The 21,767-nt window shown below is 47.1% G+C and overlaps 1 long non-coding RNA gene across 1 annotated transcript; it reads left to right on the top strand.

Moving 5' to 3' along the window:
* LOC131403838 (uncharacterized) lies at nucleotides 1-20,098 on the top strand. Its single transcript, XR_009219561.1, has 4 exons — nucleotides 1-634; nucleotides 7,443-7,560; nucleotides 19,216-19,392; nucleotides 19,941-20,098. It is a non-coding gene; the product is annotated as an uncharacterized LOC131403838 (long non-coding RNA).
* Nucleotides 20,099-21,767: the final 1,669 nt, after the last annotated feature.

Raw genomic sequence — 21,767 nt, forward strand, 5'->3', positions numbered from 1 at the left:
CTGCTTAGAACCAGACAGTCAGCTCTGTCCTTCATAACACCATTCTTAGGAGACAACTCAGTACTGCACTGTTAGTGTCCAGGTTTATACTACTCAACATCGTGTCATCATGGCTTCACGTGTATTACTCCCGTATCCAGTGAGACTAAAGGACATAGTCTAGAGTCAGAAGACCTGGGTTCTACCTATAGATCTGCTACTAACTAGCTTGATCATTTTGACCTGCCTTGGTTTGATTCCCAAAAGCAGACCTCAAGATAAGATTTCTGGGCACAATTAGTTTATTTAGGAGGTGATCCCAGGAAGTGGTTGAGAAAGAGGGGATGAGAGACAGGGAAGGGAGGAAGCACATATAAGGCATCTTGAGCAGCAGGTTACCACTGTGTGCAACTGTGGCTCAATTCAACGGGGACCTCGAAGGGCCTATGTAGACTAGAACAGAATTGAGGGATGAGAAGGTAGGGTTTTTATTATCTACGTAGTCCCATCACTCATTAGTGGAGAGTTGCTCCTGGAGTCTTAACTCCCTAGTGGTTTTCATCTTCCATGCTCTCTTCCCAGTGCACCCTAGGACCACAGAACACCCTCAGGCAGAGAGAAGCAGGCTGCCCTTGGCTGAACAGAAACCGTGAAGGTAACTTCCAGGGTTGGACCAAGGAGAAATGGACTCTGACAGAATCTGCTATCTTTAGAAACAGCATATACGTTAGCTAAGAACATAGTCTTTGGCTCCTTAATTGAGTACTCCATGATAGTTCAACAAATAAGGCCTTTTTGAGCACTTACTCTGGGCCTAAAGGGTGTTTAGCATTTGGGGGCACAAAAGAAGTTTCCATAAGGAGCTTAGAATATAAGGCAAAGGGCAGTGACATGTACTGAGTGTTTGCCCTGGGTAGGCCTTTAAAATACCCGATCCCGTCAGTCCTGATATAGTGTGGCAAGGTAAGCATTATTATCGTGAGGCTCTGAGAGCTTGATTCTCTTGTTCAAGGTCCCACAGCAGATGGAGAAATAGAAACCAATTCATGGTCCTCTAGATAACAAATGTCCTCTCAGCTGGCTAAAGGGGAGCAGGGAGACCAGGCTGTGTCTGACCTCTGGTTTCTATCGCCTTGCTAAGAACTAATAAGTGAGCTTATTAAGGTTGTAGGATAAAAGATCAATATAAAAAATTGATTGTATTTCTCTATACCAGCAACAAACAATAGGAAATCAAAGTTTTAAAAATTCTGTTTATAATAGCATTAAAAATATAAAGTACTTAGGGATAAATCTGACAGAAGATGTGAAAGTTCTGTACACTGAAAACTGTGAATATTGCTGAAGGAAACTAAAGATCTAAATAAATGGACAGAAATATGGCTCAGGAACTCAACATTGTTAAGATGTCGGTTCTCCCAGATGGATCTATAGATTCAATGGAATCCCAATCAGAATCCAAGCAGGCTTTTTTGTAGAAATTGGCAAGCTAATTCTAAAATTCATATGGAAATGCAAAGGACCTAGAATAGATAAAACAACTCTAAAAAAACAAGACAGTTGGAGAAGACTGACTTCAAGATTTATTACAGTGCTATGGTAATCTACTACCTTGCTCAAAAGGAAACTGTTCAACTGCCCCTGCATGATTTGGGTTGAACAACTAGGTGGACGCACTCAGAAACTGGAAGATGGATGAGATTGGCATGAGCAACCCTGAGCCTAAGTCTTGGGCCAGTTTGTTGCCTTGTGACATTAGCAACTCCAATATGTTCATGAAAATGACTTTTTTACTTGCTGATTACACAGTTGTCTCCCCTTATCTGTGGGGGACATGTTCTAAGATCCCCATTGGATGCCTGAAACCATGGATAGTACCAAACCCTATATATATATTATGTTTTTTCCTATACATACATACCTATAATAAAGCTTAATTTATAAATTAGGCACAGAAAGAGATTAATGATAACTAATAATAAAATAGAAAAATTATAACAATATATTGTAATAAAAGTTACTGTAGATCTTAGCAACCTCAGCATATGACTTTTTTTCTTTCCTTACTAAGTTGAGAACTCTCACCTTTTCACTTAAAGGAAGCACTTGACAGCTTCTTTTTGGCATATTCAAATTGCCAGCATCACTAGTCTTGCGCTTTGGGGCCATTAGTAAGTAAAATAAGGGTTGCGTGAACACAAGCACTGCAGTACTGCAACAGTCGATCTGATAACCCTGAGAGCTAACAAATGACTAACTGGTGGGTAGCATATATGGTATGGATACTCTGGACAAGAGGATGAGTCACGTCCAGAGCAGGACAGAGCAGGACAACATGAGGCTTCATCACGCTACTCAGTATGGTGGGAAATTTAAAATTTATGAATTGTTTATTTCTGGAATCTTCCATTTAATATTTTCAGACTGAGGTTGACTGAGGGTAACTGAAACCATGGATAAGGAGGAACTACTGTAGAGTACTTGCTGATTTTCTGGCTTTTATTGTTGCAAGATTGGGAGCAACAGTCTTTCCAGCTCCCTACATCACTGAGCAGGAACTGTAAATCAATGGAATGAATTTTAAGTAAAAAGTAGAGGAGATGAAATAATTCAGTGGTCTAGAACTGACGATATGAAATGAAGAAAGAGCCTCAGCCCAACTGGATATTGAAAGGTGTATAGAGAAACTAAGATATCCTAGAGCGTGAAGGCAAAGTTCTCTATCATGTCTCCATTTTCAACACCCCGTGAGATTCCTTCTCCAACATTCTCTAAATCGCTTATCTTTCTTAAGCTTCCTTGACTATTTCAAAGCTGAATTTCTCTTTATGAGTATATTTCCAACGGACATGTTGGAAATTATGACATCATTATCTTTGGGTAATAAAAGGACAAAAAGAGGGGCCCGCTGGGTGGTAGCAGTTAAGTTCACGCATTCAGCTTCAGCAGCCTGGGGTTTGCCGGTTCAGATCCTGGGCACGGGCCTACTCACCACTCATCAAGCCGTGCTGAGACAGGTCCCACATAGAAGAGCTACAACTCTACAACTATGATATACAACTATGTACTGGGGCTTTAGGGAGAAAAAAAAAGAAAGAAAGAAAAAGAGGAAGATTGGCAACAGATGTTAGTGCAGGGCCAATCTTCCTCAAAAAAAAAAAAAAGTACAAAAAGAGAAAATATTATCTGCTATGGGCGTGAAACAGAAATACAAGATTACCCATGACCTCTCAAATCTCAGAGAATGCACCTGGGCATTCCAAGAGTAGGAGAATAATTGGACATCATGTCATTTCCAATAAGATAGTCAACTACATCTCCAGAATATTTTGGCTACGTCATTGAAGAAAATGATTACCTCTTGTTCTGTGGAAAGCCTGTAGACAAGGTCAGCGTCATTGTGTTTTATAAAAGCGTCAGATAAAATCTCCCTCATAATAAAACCACAGAAATATTTTAAGGTTTATTTAAGCAACCTTATAGAGAAAGCAGATATAAAGCCTCTTTCACCTTAACCTACCAACTATTTAATTAACTCTATAACCTCTCCAAGTCCTCCAATTTTTATAGTTTAGTAATTGGTCCATATTATCTTATTTCATTTTTTATTAATTATTTCATATTTTGCTTGTTTCAGTATTAGTAAAACATGTATTATCAATTTAATGACAGCAAAATATTTCATTTCATTAATGAGTCTTGGGATTCTGAGAACAAGAAAGTTGAAAAAGACCTAAAAGGTAAATCTAGAAAAGATATTCACTGTAGAGATGATGAACCTGAGGCCCTGAAAAGCAGGATATATCAATGTTGTATTCTGTTCTGATTATCTGTTGTTGCACAATAAATGATTTTTATTACCTTTTGTCGTTCTATGGGTTGACTGGGCACGGCTGGGTGGTTCTTGCTTCGGGTCTGTATCAGTCAGGGTTCTCCCGAGAAATAGAACTACATATAGACACAAATATATTATATATATATGGGTTTTTTTCTTTCCATCTTTCTTTTTTTAAAAAAATTGGCTGGAAACTTCAGCAGGAGTTGATGCAGCAATCTTGAGGCAGAATTTCTTCTCCAGGAAACCTCAGTTTTTGCTCTTAAAGGCCCTCATTGATTGGATGAGGCCCACCCACTTTATGGAGGATAATCTCCTTACTTCAAGTCAACTGACTTTAGATGATACCTACACCTACAAAATACTTTCCCAGCAACATCTAGATTAGTGTTCGATTAAATAACTGAGTACTATAGCCTAGCCAAGCTGACACATAAAGCTAACCACGACGGGGTCTCTTATATTGTTACAGTCAGATGTCTTCGGAAGGCTCAATTAGGCTGGATGTCCAAGATGGCTTACTTCCGTGGCTGGTGGTTGATGCTGGCCATCGGCTTTGGAGTTCAGCCAGGGCTGTTGGCCAGCATGCCCACCTGATCCCTCTCTGCTGGTTGGCAGTTCTCTCAGCAGGTGGTTGGGTTCTGAGAGGGAGCCAGCATGCCAAGAAACAGGAAATGGAGGCTGCTAGGCCAGTTAGAGCCTATGCCTGGAGCCAGTACAGTGTCACTTCCACTGTGTTCTATTAGTCAAAGCAGTCATTGGCTCACTCAGATTCAAGAGAGTGGAGAAATAGAGTCCACCTCTTGACTGGAGAGTGGCAAGCCACACTGTAGAACGTATGGGCTGGGAAATTTAGTTGTGGACATTTTTTGAAAATATAATGGCTCTCGCTACTTCCATGCTCACTGGCTCACCATCCAACTGCCAGCACCTGCAACTCTGCCTCAGGGCTTTCACTGATGGCCAGAGTCTGCTGCCTCTTTTTTTTTTTTTTTTTAATTTTTATTTATTTATTTATTTTATGTTTTCCCCCCAAAGCCCCAGTAGATAGTTGTATGTCATAGCTGCACATCCTTCTAGTTGCTGTATGTGGGACGTGGCCTCAGCGTGGCCAGACAAGCAGTGCGTGGGTGTGCGCCTGGGATCCGAACCCCGGGCCGCCAGCAGCAGCGTGCGCGCACTCAACCGCTAAGCCACGGGCCGGCCCTCTGCTGCCTCTTGTGGGACAGGTCTCCAGCCACGGGAAATTAATAGCCAAGCAATGACTGACAAGAGTTGGGTACTACAATTCCCTTGCCTCTCAGAGCTCCTCTAGCAGGATTAAGCTGCAGCTGCAAACAATGGTAACTTGCCTGGTAACCCAGTTTATTGCTCTTCCCTTCCTTGTTTCTCTTCCCTGCTCCCTCTATGTTGCTTCTTGAGAGCAACCGCTGAAAAATTTACTTGCCCTTGAATCTTTGTCTCAATGTCAGCTTCTGGGGGAACCCAACTCAAGTTACAGAGTAACTGGTCCATGGTCAGAGCTAAAACTAGGGTCTGAGCTGAGCCCCAGTCAAGAGTACTTTCCATATTTGTTACACTCTGAAAGAGGTTCAGAATATTCTAGCAGAATATTCTAGCGCTTAGCTTTACTGAGTGATGGAGGGAGGGCTTTCAAAAGAGAAAAATTCGAAGTGTGTGTGTTAGCTATCTTAAACAGATGTTTGGAAAGAGCACTGGACTGGGAGTCAGAAAACGGGGGTTCTCACTTTTGCTCTGTCGTGAACAAGTTGTGTAACTTCCCCAAGCAGAGCGAGAGAGGTTAAAATCTCCTGGAATCAGACCTCTGGTGTTCCCATGAGAGTCAAATGCATGATGTCTGCAAAAGCAGTATCATGATGAAAAATAGGCAAATGAATGGAAGGAATTAATTTTTCTCATTTTTGGTGGCTCCATTCAACAAAACATTGTGTTTTTAATTTTTTTCACAAGCATCTCATGTGGTCTTGATCCTCATTCTACATTTCAGAAGTAGACAACTGCCCAGTTCACCAATCCATGCTGTCTGGATAGAGCAGGTTATGTCGAAAGCATCCAGTGTTTTGTGTGTGTGTGTGTGTGTGAGGAAGATCAGCCCTGACCTAACATCCGTGCTAATCCTCCTCATTTTGCTGAGGAAGACTGGCTCTGAGCTAACATCTATTGCCAATCCTCCTCCTCCTTTTTCCCCCCAAAGCCCCAGCAGATAGTTGTATGCCATAGTTGCACATCCTTCTAGTTGCTGTATGTGGGGCGCCGCCTCAGCATGGCTGGACAAGCGGTGCCTTGGTGCGCGCCCAGGATCCGAACCCCGGGCCGCCAGTAGCGGAGCGTGTGCACTTAACCACTAAGCCACGGGGCCTGCCTGAAAGTATCCAGTTTTAAAACAGAGTCTTCACATAGGATTTTTAGCAGGCAGTTGCCAATGGCCACTTTAACTAGAAAGAGCTCCTGGGATAGAAAGTCATCTCTCAGTCAGGTCAACAAATGTCCCTGCCACTGCAGAACATACTTAGGCACAGATAAAGCTAGCTAAGATATTTTTTTCCATTGGTTTATTTAAAAAAAAAAATTCACCTCATATTATGGCTTTTTTCCCCCTTCACTAGGTTCTTTAGGATTTATGAATTTCACCTAGCAGTGTTTGTGTATGTTGAGTTTTTGATACCTATCTCTTTGTGTGTTAGTGAGTAGGGTAGAAAAATGCAGACAACAGATAAATAGGGGAGAAAATATCTCAAGAATGGTCTTAGACACATTTAATAATATCGATCATATTCTGTGATAAAACATAACCACAGGGTCAAGATTTATGTACTTATTTGCTTACTAGATTGATCACACTTTCTAGTCAAAAAGGTAAAATGCAATTTAGCTGCATTTGAACATGTCTTGAGTTGACATTCGTTTTTATGTTATATTTTTAAAAGGGAAATAATTTGATTTAATCTACTTGCTTGCCAGCTTCACTAAATTCACAGCCACTTCCTACCAGAACAGGAACTGGCCTTCTCTTGCTACACACTAGCCTTGGCTTATGCTAAAGAGGAAAAGGACTTAATCTGGGAGTTACATTTCTTCCAGATACTAATTTCATACTGGATATTTACAAAAAATACAGTTGGTTAACAGATTCCTATCTACACCACCCCCACCAGAGGGGAGATATTCTTTCTTTTGTTCATTGTTCTGCTGGTGAGTTAGATCCTAAATGCTGAGAACTAATTACTCTCCTTGTGCCACTAAGACAACTTTTTACAGCACTTCACTTGCTTCTTCCATTGTATGGAATCAAATCATATGAATTTTCATTTAATTTGTTTATTCATTTGAAAAATCCATCTAATAGAAATAGGAAAAAGAAAAAAACTAGAAAATAAAACCAGTTTCTAACGACTTTAAAGTGAAACACATGTATTATTTTAAAAAAGAAAACCTCAAATTAAGGATTTAATTGAAAAAAAAATCCTTTATTTTCCTTTCTTCGTATCTATAGTATGGAAAAGACCACACAGCCCATTTGAGTTGGGGGAAAAGTTGTCCTTTGAAATGACTTCAGTGATATGATTTCATCTGTATTTCAAACGCATTAATTTCACACCGTCCACAGTAGGTAATGAAGATGCACAAGTTCGGGTCAAATTCGCCCTCCGGAAAAACTGCAAATTAAGATGCTGTTGACGGATACGCCGCAGGCTGTCTTAAGCGTCGTGATCAAAATCCAAATAGTAAGGAAAGGGTCCCGGGAGGGATGCGTTTGGGATTTTGACAAACCCTGGACCAAACTCAGACGCCCAGCCTGCACTTTGGCGAATCTTTTTTCCAGGCAAGAGACCCCCTCAGCCCGCTCGGGGCTCGCAGTGTTTCTCAAGAGTGGTTCCACACCCTCTTCAACCCCCAAACCAGACACACCCCGACCCCGCCAACGGGTCTGGGCTGTCAAAACGCGCGGCGGCTCGTTCAGTCCCAATAACTCGCGTGATGATTAATGAGCGGCCTGATGATTTAACGTCTCGTGTGATTAACTTATAGGGCGTGGGGGAGGGAGCTCTGCGCTCCCTGGCCGAGGGCCGACCGCGCCGCGCTGCGGGTCTGGGCTGCGGGCTCCTCCTCCGCGCGGCGCCCGGCCAGGCTCCGCGGGCGGCCGCTCCGCGCCCCCAGGGTCAGTGGGTCCGGGAAGGGCAGGGCGGCGGGGGTGGGGGTTGGAGGAAAGCGTGGCTTGGAGAGCAGAGCGGGGAGGTATGGGCACCGGGCAGCTTGGGTCTGAGCCGAAGAGCTGGGCGAGGCCGGCTCCTCCCCCTGCAAAGGGGTGTAGGGCCCGGGAAACAGCCCCGGGCGAAGGAAGAGCTCTCCCTTGAATCCTCTGTCTCTGCGCCACAGGGGCTTAGAGAGTTCCAGGGACCCGAGACCCCTGGGAGGAGGGGAGCCCTGGCCCCGCTGGGTCTCCTCCCAGCCCCCAACCCCTCGCGCCTGCACTTGGAGAGGGTTTCCCTGCAGGCGGGGATGTGGCGGCCGGGTCGAGCCACCCCAAGCCCCTTCTCTTCCCCAGCCCACGGACCCCAGCCCTGTCCCGTGTCCGGGGGATCCATGCCAACCCAGGGGCAGGCACGCCCGGCGGGGGGAGCGGGAGTATAAGGCCTCGCAAGAGCCTGGAGCCTCGGGACGGCGGAGAGACGCTAACGACACTCGAGGCGCAGAGTCTCCGGGGTGCCCAGCTTGATTGATTGGGGAGGAGGCGCGGGGAGCCGATCTAAGCCCCTTTGAGGTTACTAGGGGGACTCCTTGCTGTCACTCTCTTTTCCTTAAGGGGCCGAGGACAGGCTCCGGCGTGTCCACCCCTTCCTCTGGGAGAGGTGTGAGTGCGGGTTTGGAGGTGGCGCCCCGCACTGGTCCTCGTGGGTAAAGGGGCCGGCTGCCCTCACACTGTACCCCGCCGCCTTGGCGCAGTTCTGTCCCAAAGAGGCAGGTGGATGCTTTTGCTGCAACGCAGAGCTCCCGGTCTGCGCGGGGGGGGGGGGGGGGGGGGGGGGGGGGGGGGGCGGCCTCAGAGGGGTCCCTGAGAGGCCACTCGCGGGCCAGAGGGAGGGTCACCTCTTACTTCATGATCGCATCAAAGGGCTTAACTTTCAGCAAGGAGAGGCGAGGATGTCCCCGGAAGACCCTAGGAAACTGCAGCCCGGGCTGTTCAGATGCAGAGCGGGAGGGTGACAATGAGAGCGCCACACCCGAGCTCCGGAGGCCCGGTGTCCAGCGGTGCCCCAGGCCTGGCAGGAGAACAGCTGCTGGCTCCATTTCAGCCGAGCAGTGACATCCTGGAGGGGACGCCGCGAACTGAACCCAGGCTACCCGCTTTCCTTAAGCTAGAGAGGTCCGAGAGAGCTCCAGGAATGGCGTGCCTGGTGTCTGGTGCCTGGGCTCCAGGTGCGGTGGCTGAACCTCCCTCTGAGAAAGGGATAGAAGATCCTAGGCCGGGTTCCTCGGATATGCAGGAATTACCATTTCTTCCTCGGCTTCTCTAGATATTTGGAAGTAACGCCAAGGAAGGGGGAAAGATCATGAACAACCAAATGGACTTGTAAACAGAGATCACAGTATGGGAAAAAATACATATATAATCTCAAAATATCCAAAGAGAATATAAAAATAAACTTGCCAAGCCAGAGCAGAAACAAGCAACTAATTCGTTCTTGGAGGATCAGCCTGAAATGCTGCAAGTTAGCGGAAGGTGTAGGCTGTGCCTACAATTCCAGGATATTCGGAACATACAAAATCCCCCTTAGGAAAAAAGTTTGAAGGGCAGGGGTGGTGGGGGTGGAGGAAATGCTCAGAGCCTTGTCTTGTCCTTGGTCCGGGTGTGGTCCTGGAGGTGCCTTTCTCCGGAATGCCGAACCCGCTTCTGTCCAGGCCGGAAGGCTAGTGTGAAGAGGAGGTCACTCCCCTCAAGGTGCCTGAGTAATAAGTAAAAAGGGTTTATGGGCAAGGCTGTTGCCTGCGACCATCTCTGCAACCGGGAATAATTCTGCAGACAGGTAGCCCCAGATATCAGTAGTGTGCGCGCTGGCGCTGGAACCGCGGGTAGCGACACGCCCCGAGGCCAGACGCGCAGGTCGCGGACTGCCACTTTTGTCCCTGTTCTTAAGCTCATTTCTTAAATTTGCTCCTCGTCGGTGCTTCTCTCAGACACAAGCTGAACTCCTATATCTGGTTTCCACCCAAAACAGTGGCTGGGCCCACGGAGGACAATTTAAAAGCTCAGGGCCAACTTTTTCCTCCAAAAGGTGCCACATGCCGCGTAACTAATAGGCGCCTCGTGGATACAATATCTTTCCCAGAAATTGAATTTGGGTTCCAGAAACAGGACTGGAAAGATCCTAGACAGAAGTGTGTCCTTGGACAGAAGGACTTGGCATTCTCAATATTAACATGGGGGCAAGAGGGGAGCCCAGGTAGGTTTTATTTTCCAGATTATCGTCGATCTGTTGTCTGACTGAACGACGCCAGGATACAGTGAGGGTGATGGCAGTCTCCAATCTCTAACGAAACGCATAGTTTCGAAAGGAGAGTTAGTTTTATTCTCTTATGCACAAGATCACTCATGTCTAATGATGTCAGACACTTGCAAAATGATGTCAAATTGGTGGCGCTTTGGGTGGCATTGTTCATTCGACTTGCCAAGACGCGAGCGGGGCTGCCTTTTCCTGCCTCCAGAGCGCGAGTTCGCGCACTGATCTCACCCCTCGCTCTCAGCCCTGCTGCCGCGCATCATTTAGGCCAAGATCGGGTATAATAGAAAACACCATCAGCAGACAATTACCCTTTCAGAGGATTCACGTCTCCTCACAGACACTGTTATTTGAGAAATAGGATCATTTGATTTCATAGTGCACTAAATAACACCCAGCCGGTTCAAATTGCCAGCTTCTTAAAAACCGCCCATTGGAATAAATTGCAGCAGCCTCTTGCTTTTCAGGGCAATATGTTGGGCACCGGGCAGAACCTGTAAAAATAACTACAAAGCCAGCCCTGAGCCGTCGCTATTGGTGGGAACGGCTCTGCCACCCCGCAGGCAAAGGCATTCAGCTACCCGGTTTCCTGCCACCGCCCCCTTTGCTCGCCAATTTACAGATGACTCAACCACTGGGCTTGGGAATGAAAATGCACAGCCCCAGCCACCGGGAGAAAGCGCTTCCGGCCACACGGCGCGTTAGTGTCCCACGGAGAAAGATGGGCGGGTGTGCAAGGCACAGATTTCCGTGTGTCCCGCCGCGCTGCCGGCAGGGCTCGCGCGTTTGGAGACTGCCGCGGCTCTGGGGCTCTGCGGCCGGCGTGTGCGCTCTCCAAGTTGGCGGGTCTTGGGTTCCCAGCTAGAGCGTTGCGCTGCTGCCGCGCCCTGCTTAGCGGTGCGCCCTGCAGGCCTGCGGGCCGCGGCGCCCCTCTGACCTCTGCACGGGCGCCTAGCCCGGGCCGTGGCTCGTGGAGTCTGACTGGGGACAGAAAGAGGAGGGAGCCTCATTGTGGCTTCAGCGCGGAGTCCAGAGGGAGAGGGCGAAGGAGAAAGGGAGGAGAGGGGCGAACTTCTGTTCGCTGCACACTCGCCACCAGAGAGGTTTCAGAAAATATTAACCTTTTTGAAGTCGGCCACGAGCAGCGGTTTGTTAATTGACACCCTGTTCAACTGGGTGGCAACTGTTCAGCTCGATGGGGACGATCCACTCCCCCCCCCTTTGATATAAAAGAAGATTTGACTCCTTGGTGCTTGGTTCATTTGTGCCAAGGAGCAGGGTAACTGAAGACGAGCGGGGCCTTGGCGAACCTGTCTGTTGAAGTCTTTATTACATTTGTGTTAACGTACTTCACGAAGGCCGAATTAGATTCTCTCCCCCAGGTAAATTGAGGTCCGCCTACCGGAGACTCACCTGTGCACTCGACTCGAAGCGTGAACTGGAAGGACCCTTTTAGTGGGTCCTGAGACCCGGAGGGAGTTCATCTGAGCCTTTGGGGACAGGGTGGGAGCCTTTCCTCTTCCCCCGCACTGGGAGGAGACAGGGAGCAGGGGGGTGTGGGGAGGCGCCCAGAGGGAAGGTTACAGGCGGCCCGAGAGCGGGCAACTGAATTTCTCTCTCTGGGGTCGGCGCAGACTTTAGCTCAGGAGCAGTGTCGGGGGTGGGCGGGGGTTTGCGGGAAAGGCGTGGGCCTCTGCCCAAGATGGGGTGATGGAGGCCTGAGCGTGCCTGCACCCTCCATTTGGCCTTGCCCTGCGGAGCCTGAGCCACGCTGTCCCTTAGCGTTTTGCCCATTCTTCTCTCCCCCAAGTAACAGCGCCATCTACGAGGCCCGAGTATACCCAACCAAACCCTGGGCCGGGTTGGGCGGCGGGCCTTCAGAGCGGCCCTCCGAGTCTGGGAGGAGGCCGGGAAGAGCAGCCTCGCAAGCCGCCAGCTCTGGCCCTGTGTATCCTGATCCGAGGCAGGCCTGGGGTTGCCCACCCAAGCCCAGGGAGAGCCCCAGGGCCTGCTCCATCCAGGTCCCTACCCTAAGGCTCTCGCGCCCTCGCCCCGAGCGGCACACTGCTCCTGCCCCGAGTGCCTCTGCGAGCCTCCAGCCCCCCCCCCCAGCTCAGGGCGCTCCCTCCCAATTCCCCAACCCCTCCCCATGGGTGCAGCCACGGAACCATTTTTTTGTCAAACGCCAAGCCCAAACACGACAAGTTTTCGAGGAGTCAGAACAGGGTGATTAAATTCAAAGGAGCCGGAACACACGTCTTGCCCGGCTTCAATCTTCTCTGTCCGCGCGAGTGGAACTGCAGACGCGCAGACGTGGAACGGCTGCACCGCGGGCATCGCGACTGACACGGGGTCGCAGCCCCAGAGCTGGCAGAGGCTGGGCCGCAGGGGACTCCAGGGCCGGCGCGGGTGGGCCTCTTCCACCACACACGCCTCCCTCTCTCTTTCGGACCAGAGCCGGGCAGCGCTTCAAGTCCGACCTCCAGCACTGGGTGGGGGAGTCTTGTGTCCGCCCTGTCCCGGCCTGGGAGCCCCAGGTGAGAGCAGTGAGAACCAGCTGTCGCGGCTCCTGTGGGCTGCGGCCTCGGGCTTTGGCCGTGGCCAGCAGGTCATCCCCTTGGCTCTCTATTCCCGCCTCCACCCGGGGTCACGTCTCCGCAGTGCGGCCCCGGGCTTCCCTCCCTCGCCCGCTCTCCCTCCATGTCGCCACGTTTACCAGCGAGTTTTCTTCCCCCGTCGGATTCCGGGCCGAGGGGCTGTAACCGTGCTCTCCTCCCACGGACGCTAATCAAGTAATTTCCCCATCCCAGCCCCATCAAATCGCTCTTTAGCTGTTGAAGCGCGGAGTTTTGCTCGCCTTTTCACATGCTAATCACGCCCATTGAGCGGCTCTCGGTGGGGCTGTTTGTCGCGGGATAAATCTTGTTTGCCGGCTGCATGATTAATTGATATTGTTGTCTGGCTTTTGTGGGGGCCGCGAGGAGCTGAAAGGCGGCGCGTTGTGACTGCGCCGGGGGCCGCTGGCGACAGCATCGGGCTGCCGAGGTCCCGGCGAGGTCGAGCCGGGGCTGATGACATTAAGCGCCCGATTTGGTTTTCCTTATTAAAAAGATGACGAAAGACTCAGAGACCCTAGTTTACAACCCACCACCGGGGCGCAGAAACCGCACGGAGTTTAAGCCACAAGCGCAGACAAAGCCGGGCGTTTGCTCAATTCAGAGAAAAGAGTGGGTGTCACTTCTCCACGCGGGAGACACATCGCGTTTCGGCCCACCCGGGCTGTCGCTGGGACTTGAACACGGGTGCGCAGCGTTGTGCTTTGGTTTTTCAAACAAAGAATAAAATCTTTATGTTTTTTCCGGTCGGGCGTTGTAAAGACGGGTTAACACCCTTAAAAGATAAATGAAAGGCAGCCAGAGCTCAGATGGAGACCTTGCAGGCAGCGGGGGAGGCAAGCAGCGCAGTGGTGCGTCCAAGCCTGACCCGGGGCTGCGGAAGCGTGGAGCGCTTACAGGGAGTCGGTGGCCGCCGGGCGCTAACGCCGACCTCGCAGCATCGCTAAGGCCCACGGCCGCCTGCAGGCCAGCACGGGGCCCTGGTCTTGGCTGTGTTTTCCCGCTGCCCACAGGTGTGCAGTCAAACCAACAAATTCCTCCGCCCTCCGCACCCCTCCCGCCCTCTCCCCTGCGTCCTGGGGTTTTATCCTCTACGGACGTCCCCGAAAACTTGGCGATTCAATTAAATAATTCCAGTTACGCGATGCTCCTACCGCCTGCTTATTGCAAATATTTCCTTTTTTGAGTCGTTAAAAAAAAAAGCAAAGAGAAGAAAAGAAACTGTCGCCTTCGCTTTCACTGCGAGCGGAGTAATTGGTAGGCGCCACCGGAGGTCAGAATTTGCATAAGAATTAAGAGCAGTAAATTAATTTAATATTCCATGCACATCTCCGATTATTCCCGGAGACCTTTGTCTCCGTGGCTGCCAGAGAGGGGATTCAGCTGCTCTTCAGCCAAACATCATCTGTGCGGTTAATAATTTGATAAACAGCTCATACAAATAGTTTCTGAATTATCTGGCAGCCCAGTGACTATTCAGTTTGGAAACGTTTTGGCAGGGTCTCCCGGTGTCCGAGGGCCTCAGGCGTCCGCCCAGACAAATGTCTTCTTATCTTTTAAACATCAGCAGTCGACAATGTGAAAATAAGTCGTTATCATTAAGTAATAACCCTGCCCTTTAAAAAAAAAATAAAAACGCCTGGGTCATCACAGTGTCGGCAGGTCGTCTATTAAAAACCCTGAGATGAACAGACTTGCTGGAGAGGGGGACTGAGCGAAGAACAACCTGAAGGGGAGGGAAAGACGTGGGTGTTGGGGAGCGACTGGATGGGGTGGGGAGCTTTTTTTCTTTGATATCACGGATTGAAATTGAGTGACTGGACTTGTGTAATGGAAATATTTACAAGGTAAGGAAGGGTCTTGGTGATTGCTACTGGAAGGGGAACCGGGTAGGTAGGTGAGAGGGAGACCAGCTCTTTGCTGTATTGCTTCTGTCCCTTTCGCTGTTCTCCCTACACGCAGATATTATTTATTCCAAAAATGAATACATAAAAAACAAATTCTCACCAGAAAACAGGGGTGGATTATTTTGGCTGGATATAGTCCTTAAGCGACTTCTCCCCATTCCTTCTCCTGACCACACTTCCTCCTTCCTACCTTCCCCCACCAGCCAGTGGCCCCCAGCCTCCTGGCAGCTTCCCACAAAGCACAGGTATGTCAGCCTAAACCTTGGGTTGGCCCGAATTTGCAAGGAAGCACTTGCAGAAGGATGCTATCCTGTTGTCAAAACGGACTTGAATTTAGACACTTTTCCTTTGCTGTCCCTGTCTCTGCACTAAAGATTTCATGGCTCTGATTATCTTCCTTTATCTTTCCGCCACCCATAGCAGAGCCCTGTTCCTCATATAAAGTCTAGAAAGGAACCATTTGATCTTGAATGAGACTCAGATTGCTCTAATTTTTGCAACCTGTGCAATGCAGCTCTATTTACTAGAAGTCTGTGTTTACCCTGGAATTGTTCTGCCAGGACTTCACTATAATAGGTTGTTCCACTAGGATTCTTATCTTTGTCTATACATTCCTTCATGTCTGATGTATACACCTCACCTATTCAATATTCTACTTTCTATTTCCTACGCTGCTGACAATCTAAGTACTTGAAGCCACTGTAAACTACCCCAAAGTTCTGAATAGTGTCGAAGCAGTAATATGATAGAGCCTTGTCCTTGTACTCTAATGAGCCTGGGGTAGCAGTGAGCTTTAAATACAGGCACACCCTTCAGACTTCAGGTCTAAATATAGGACTTTACACTGAATGCAGTGCTTGCCTGGGCTCAATTGAAGAAGTATTTTTCCAGAAAACAAGTCATTGTGTCACAAGAATAGGACAATAGCTTTTCTACCAGGTACATTCATTTCTGTTTTTAACATTTTCTTCTTGCATTTCATTATATTTTTTTCCCTTAGAACTGTGGACACCGCCGGGCCTTGCAGGCTTTTATAAGCACACAAATCGTCTCTGTTCTTTATGATGGGGGGTCTCTGTCTGCATCGTTTTTATTAATTTCTGACTTTGATTCAGACTTCTCTATTCAGTGGGCTGATTGGAAAACATTTCTTTTCTTAAATGGAACATTATCAATTCTTTTGGGAACCATTCTAATTTTAAACACCAACATATTCCATTTCTTAATCTGCAGCTCTGATGTTACTCATTTTTATGCACACAACCCATCTCCTTAGGCTGTGGTTCTTTTATGCTTGATATTTATCTTCTTTACATTTGTTTGACTATTTTTCAAGGTAGTATATGGGCAGAAAATGACTATTAAGCAAGAAGGCAGGGAACTCTGATTATGTTTTTGACTATGTAAGTAAAGCCACAGAACACTGAAATTTTGAGATTTTTTTTTTACTGATGAGCCCTCTCCAGAAAAGCCGTCTGGATACCATTAAAGTTGATGAGTTTGGAAAGATTATCCTGATAAATGGTGGGCCTCTTGGTGATTAGACACATATTTTCAACATGGTCTCTTAAATGAGCCTGAGGTCTGCGTTTGGAGGGAGGTTTGCTGTGCATAACAGAAAATTGTTGGGGAAAAAATCTAGAGTACCACCTTACTTTGTAGAGTTCAAATCTCTACAAAGGTGATGTTCAATAACTTAAGCAACACATACCCTGTTTATTTCCAACCTAATTATGAAAGAAATATACCTTCTATCTTGGGAAAAGTTGAAGAATGGCCAAGGGGCAGAATAATGATTTAAAAACTCAGTGCTATCTCTATTGAGGTTAAAGGATTTTATTTTTTTAATTTGAGAGAGGAAAACAAGGCAGAGCTATTAAACAAATTTTTCCAATGAAGAAATTCTTTCAATTCATTTGCTTCCATTGCTCTTTAAAAAAAAAAGACAAGTTCTATATATATGACCAGCTTAAACCCAAATCTAGTCAAAAACTGAATTTGAAAAATATGGGTCAGCATATAAGAGATAAGCAGGATTCACTTAGATAAACCTGTCTGCTCTCATTTTCCTCTACTTCAATATTTAAATAAGCTTTGCTGGGTGATGATGCCGGGTGAGCATCTCCATTCCTGATATGGGGTTCAAAAAAAAACAAAAAAAGAGCTTCAGCACTTATTAGCCTGTGGATAATTGCAAGCCACAGAGTAAGTCCAGATTCTTCAACGATGACTGTAAAATGTCTCTGATCATCATGGATGTCAGCCAGTCTGATGGTTCTTGTCTCTCCCTCCCGTGGCCAGGAGTTGTGATTACTACTGACAGATCGAGCTTCACCTGACTCCAGGGGCACCCTTCACATTGCTGTTATTGTAGATTTGTATGGTTTTTAAGACACTGTTCTGGTGTATGGCAGTAAAGTTCCTTGAGGAAGAGGGCCATTATTATGTTTTAAAAAATACTCACCAAGGGGCAACATGGGCTACAAGTGAGGCTGGTTGGCTCTGCTTAAAGGGGAAGATCATGGGCAGTAGTGACTATGCCATTTGCTTTGGCCAGAAAGTCCAATCTAGCACCCTCGTGTAGACTGAACTTGAGAGGGTTTCCAAGGGCTTATTCTGCTTTGCTGGCTCTCTTATAAGGGGAGATGAATCCTGCAGACTATCAGATGCTTTTTTTTTTTTTTTTTGGTGAGGAAGATTAGCCTTGAGCTAACATCTGTTGCCAATCCTCCCCTTTTTTTGCTGAGGAAGATTGGCCTTGAGCTAACATCTGTGCCCATCTTCCTCCATTTTATATGTGGGACGCCTGCCAAAGCATGGCTCAATAAGTGGTGATTAGGTCTGTACCCGGGATCCGGGCCTGTGAATCCGTGGCTGCTGAAGCGGAGCACATGAACTTAACAACTCTGCCACCGGGCTGGCCCCAGAATATCAGACTCTTAAGCGTGACATTTGAGACTTGCCACAGTGGGGGTAGAAAGAAAAAAAATGGTAGGCAGAAGGCTTATAGTTCTAGTTGCCCACTAACTAGCTGCAAGCACTTGGGCAATCACCTAATATTCCTGTGTCAGAGACTCCTGTCTGCTACTTCTCACCAATTTATTCTCTTTTTGCTGGGCACATGGCTGCCCAGTTGGACTACATTTCCCAGCCTCCCTTGCAGCTACATATAGCCCATGTGACTAAGTTCTCACCAATGGATTGCAAGCAGAAGTGGTGGGTGTAATTGTCATCTCATCCTTGCACCTTCCTGTTCTTTCTTGCTGTCTGGGAATGATGCTAATGGGGGCCACAAATTGAGGATGACAAAGCTCCTCCTATGACCTGGGTTCGCAAGATGACTTCCTAGAGCAGCGTCTACCCTCTCACCCTCTCTTAATGGAGAGAAATAAATTTCTATTGTGTTTGAAAAACTGCATATTTTTGTTCACTTTGTTACAGCACTCACCCCAAATCTGCATCTTGGTTTTATTTTTCTTAATTGTAAAATGAGAGTATCTTAGTTTGGGTTTCCCCAAAAGCAAGCAGTTTATTGGGAGGTGATCTCAGGAAACACCAGCAAAAGAGTGGGGTTGAGAGACAGGGAAAGGGAGGTGGCCATTAAAGTGCATTATAAAGCAAGTTACCATTGTGGGCAACTGGGATTTGATTCTACTGAGAAAACTCTGGGGAACTGTGTAGAATACCTGCCTTAGAGTAAGTCCACCTGAGCTGGAGTATTTCTACCCCAGTTCCCATTAGTCACTGCCTGAGGGTTCCTCTTCATGGGCATTATTTCCCCAGCGCTTCTGGCCTGTTGCATAGGTAGAGTGGGCTGCAGGGGCCAAAAAAAGCACCCAGACAATGAGAAGCAGGTACTGGTGGTTGGATATTGAGCTGGTACGCACTGAAGTATAAGGGCAAGGGTCTCCGGACAGGACACTGACTGCATCTGCTACAGAGGGCATTGATGAATAGTCTTGAAGATCTCCTTCCCACATTAAAGTTCTCTGGGCCCAGTTTATGAATCTGTATTCTTCTAGTTGCTAATCTGAAATGTCCGCTCTAGCCAGATAGGTTTACTTAATTTAGGGCTCCCCAAATACCATGTGCATGCGTTCTCATTTTATTTACGCCATCCTTTCACGTGGAAAGCATCTCAATGCTCGTGTACTCTCCTTTATCCCCATTGAATCAGTTATCTATTGCTGTTTAACTAACCACCCTAAAACTTAGTGGCTTAAAACAACAACGGTTCATTATTTTTCACAATTCCATGAGTCAGGAATTTGGGCAAGACTTGCTGGGTACTTCTTCTCCATGGAGTGTCAGCTAGGCTTATTCATGTGGAATGACCAAGACGGCTTCTCATCTTCCAGGGCCTCTCTTCACATGGACTCTCATCATTCAGTAGCCCAGCCTGGACTTCCCCACAACATGGCAGCTGGGGTCCAAGAGGGAAGAAGTGGAAGCTACTAGTCCTTTTAAGGCCTGTGCCACTGGAAGTCTCAAAATGTCATTCCCATCTCATTCTGTTGGTTAAAGCCAGTCACAAGGTGGGGATGGAAAATAGGCTCCTCCTCTGAAGAGAGGAGCTGCATGTGGTAAAGGAATGGAAGAACTGAGATGGCCGTATTTGGATACTATATCTTGCCTACCCGTTCTTTTCCACTTATTCAAATCTCTAAGACATACTCCTATCCTTCCTCATATAAGAGGCCTTTCCTATCATGCTAGTCCTCTGGGGTCTAGCCCTGTCTGCAATCCTAGGGCACCTCTTATTATACACACTTGTTGTTTTGTCCTTAGTCATTTACTGTCTTGTGACACTTTTTGCTGCTGCTTATTGTTGGCTCTTTGAGGGCAGAAAATGCAGGTTAGAGTTCAGAACATTTGTACAATGGGAGCACACAGCGGACTCTCTCGATGTGTGTCTGTGCAAAGACAAAGGGAGGACACAGAAGTAAGGGCTGGGTGGAGGGAGTGACCAGCATGCATATGCCTTTGGGCTGAGATCTAGATCAGTCAAGCTCATTTCTAGTAGATTTAGCTAGAGTCATCAACTGCTTATTCTGAAAATCAAGGAAGTCTGAAATCCTCCCAGCCTACAGGAGGCTTAGGTGACACACACCTCTACATGCAGGAATAGCGGTGTTTGTGACTGGAATGGATCACCCGGAAGGTGCCTGGAAGAATTCCCCTTCTTAGACACCACTTCTCCATGATGTACTGTTCCCTTGTGTCAAGCATTGCCCTCTTTGAAAATGCAAGTACTACCCGTTGGAGAGGGAATGGAAGTGGAGGAGGGATGTGGAAATTTGAATCTTTGATATCTTAGTGCAAAATGAACTGATAAGAGCAGTGTTTATTTTTTTCTCATAGAAGAAACTGGGGCAGCATGAATGTGCTGGAAGATTAGAGATTACTGATGCTAAAGGAAGGAGAACTGAAGAGGAAGGATACCTGTGGACAAGTCATCTCCCTTCATGTCAGAAGGGCCAGTTGTCCAGGAGGGGACATTCTGAACAATGCATTGTCCCGGGCATTAGAAAGTGGGTAGCATTCTCATGGACGGCAGAGAAAAGTGGAAACATGAGCCAAAGGAGGATTCCAGAACTTATGAGCATGTTTGTGTGGGTTTGCAGTCAGAGGATGGACATCCCTCCAAACTCTGGGATCTAATCTATGTTGTGACTGTGTCTTTAGTCACTAGGTTTCCACAGGGAGAGTAAGCCTGTGGGAAAACCGGCCCATGGTGTCCACAGGAAGTGGAATAAGTATTGTTGTTGTGTTTTAGTAGAACCAGCAAAGGAAGATCAGCAGACAACTGGGATGAGTCTAAGTGCTAAAGATTGACAAGACTTCCTCTGTTGCTCCTAGTGACTGGTGGGGGCACTTCTAAAGCTCCCTGAGCATGCAACTCCCACCCCGCTTTTTTATTAAATGTCCTGAATTGCCCTTTTGGATCAAAACTGTCTTTATTATATCAATCAAAGAAGGCTTGTTTCAGCCCACCTCATGGCTAAGGATATCGATGTGTAAAAGATGACGGTTTCAACACATTATCAGGACTGGCAACTTTTTGTGCACTGATGTTGACTGGCATGCAGAAAATGTGCTTTACTGGATTCTTGGAAATTTGTAATGGACGCTGGCTCTAGGAGAGGCAGAACAGAGCATAGACTCTGCCATGGGTCACATCTGTGTTTAAATTCTGCCTCTGTCACTAGCCTTGTGACCTTGAGAACATTTGAAAATTCTATTAGATGTGTGAAAAGATTTCCTCATCTGGAAAGTGGGAATAGTAATACCTAAGTCACAGGGTTGTTGTGAGTAATAAATAAGTAAATATATGCTAAGTTTCTAGAAAGTTCCATGGCACAAAGTTATATATAATAAATGACTTTTAAAACAAGGTTCTTTTTCATTACTTACCATCTGATCATTTCACCATACTACTGTGCTTGCAGAGTGTGTATGCATTTTCCATTTACCATCAGAAAAGATACATAGGCATATGTGATTCCTAAAGGCAGGGAAGAAATCCAGAGGATCTAGGATCACTGGCCATCCTGTTAATTGAAGAGAACCTTTTGGCACAAATTTGGGGGATTCACAAAGGAGATGAAATTTTAGAGCCATAACAGAAACAAATTCTTTTTTATGGTTGAAATAACAGATGACCTGGTTATAAAAATTGGCAGAAGCCCCTGGATGGAACTCTTCCTTCTGCCTAGAACATTCAACCCCTAATTGCCTGTTGACTGGGCTTTCCCACTGCTTCGTTATTAAAATCTCTTACAAATGTGTAAAGAAACCCCTGTCCTTTTGGATGACCCCTAGATCTTGAGAGTCATCCTTTTCTGCATTCTCTGAATCCCAAACACATTGAGACTTGCTCCTCAGACGGGAGCCTTGGTAAACAGTCCCA

This window comes from Diceros bicornis, unplaced genomic scaffold (genome assembly GCF_020826845.1).
Source record: "Diceros bicornis minor isolate mBicDic1 unplaced genomic scaffold, mDicBic1.mat.cur scaffold_92_ctg1, whole genome shotgun sequence".
NCBI classification, from domain to species: Eukaryota; Metazoa; Chordata; class Mammalia; order Perissodactyla; family Rhinocerotidae; genus Diceros; species Diceros bicornis.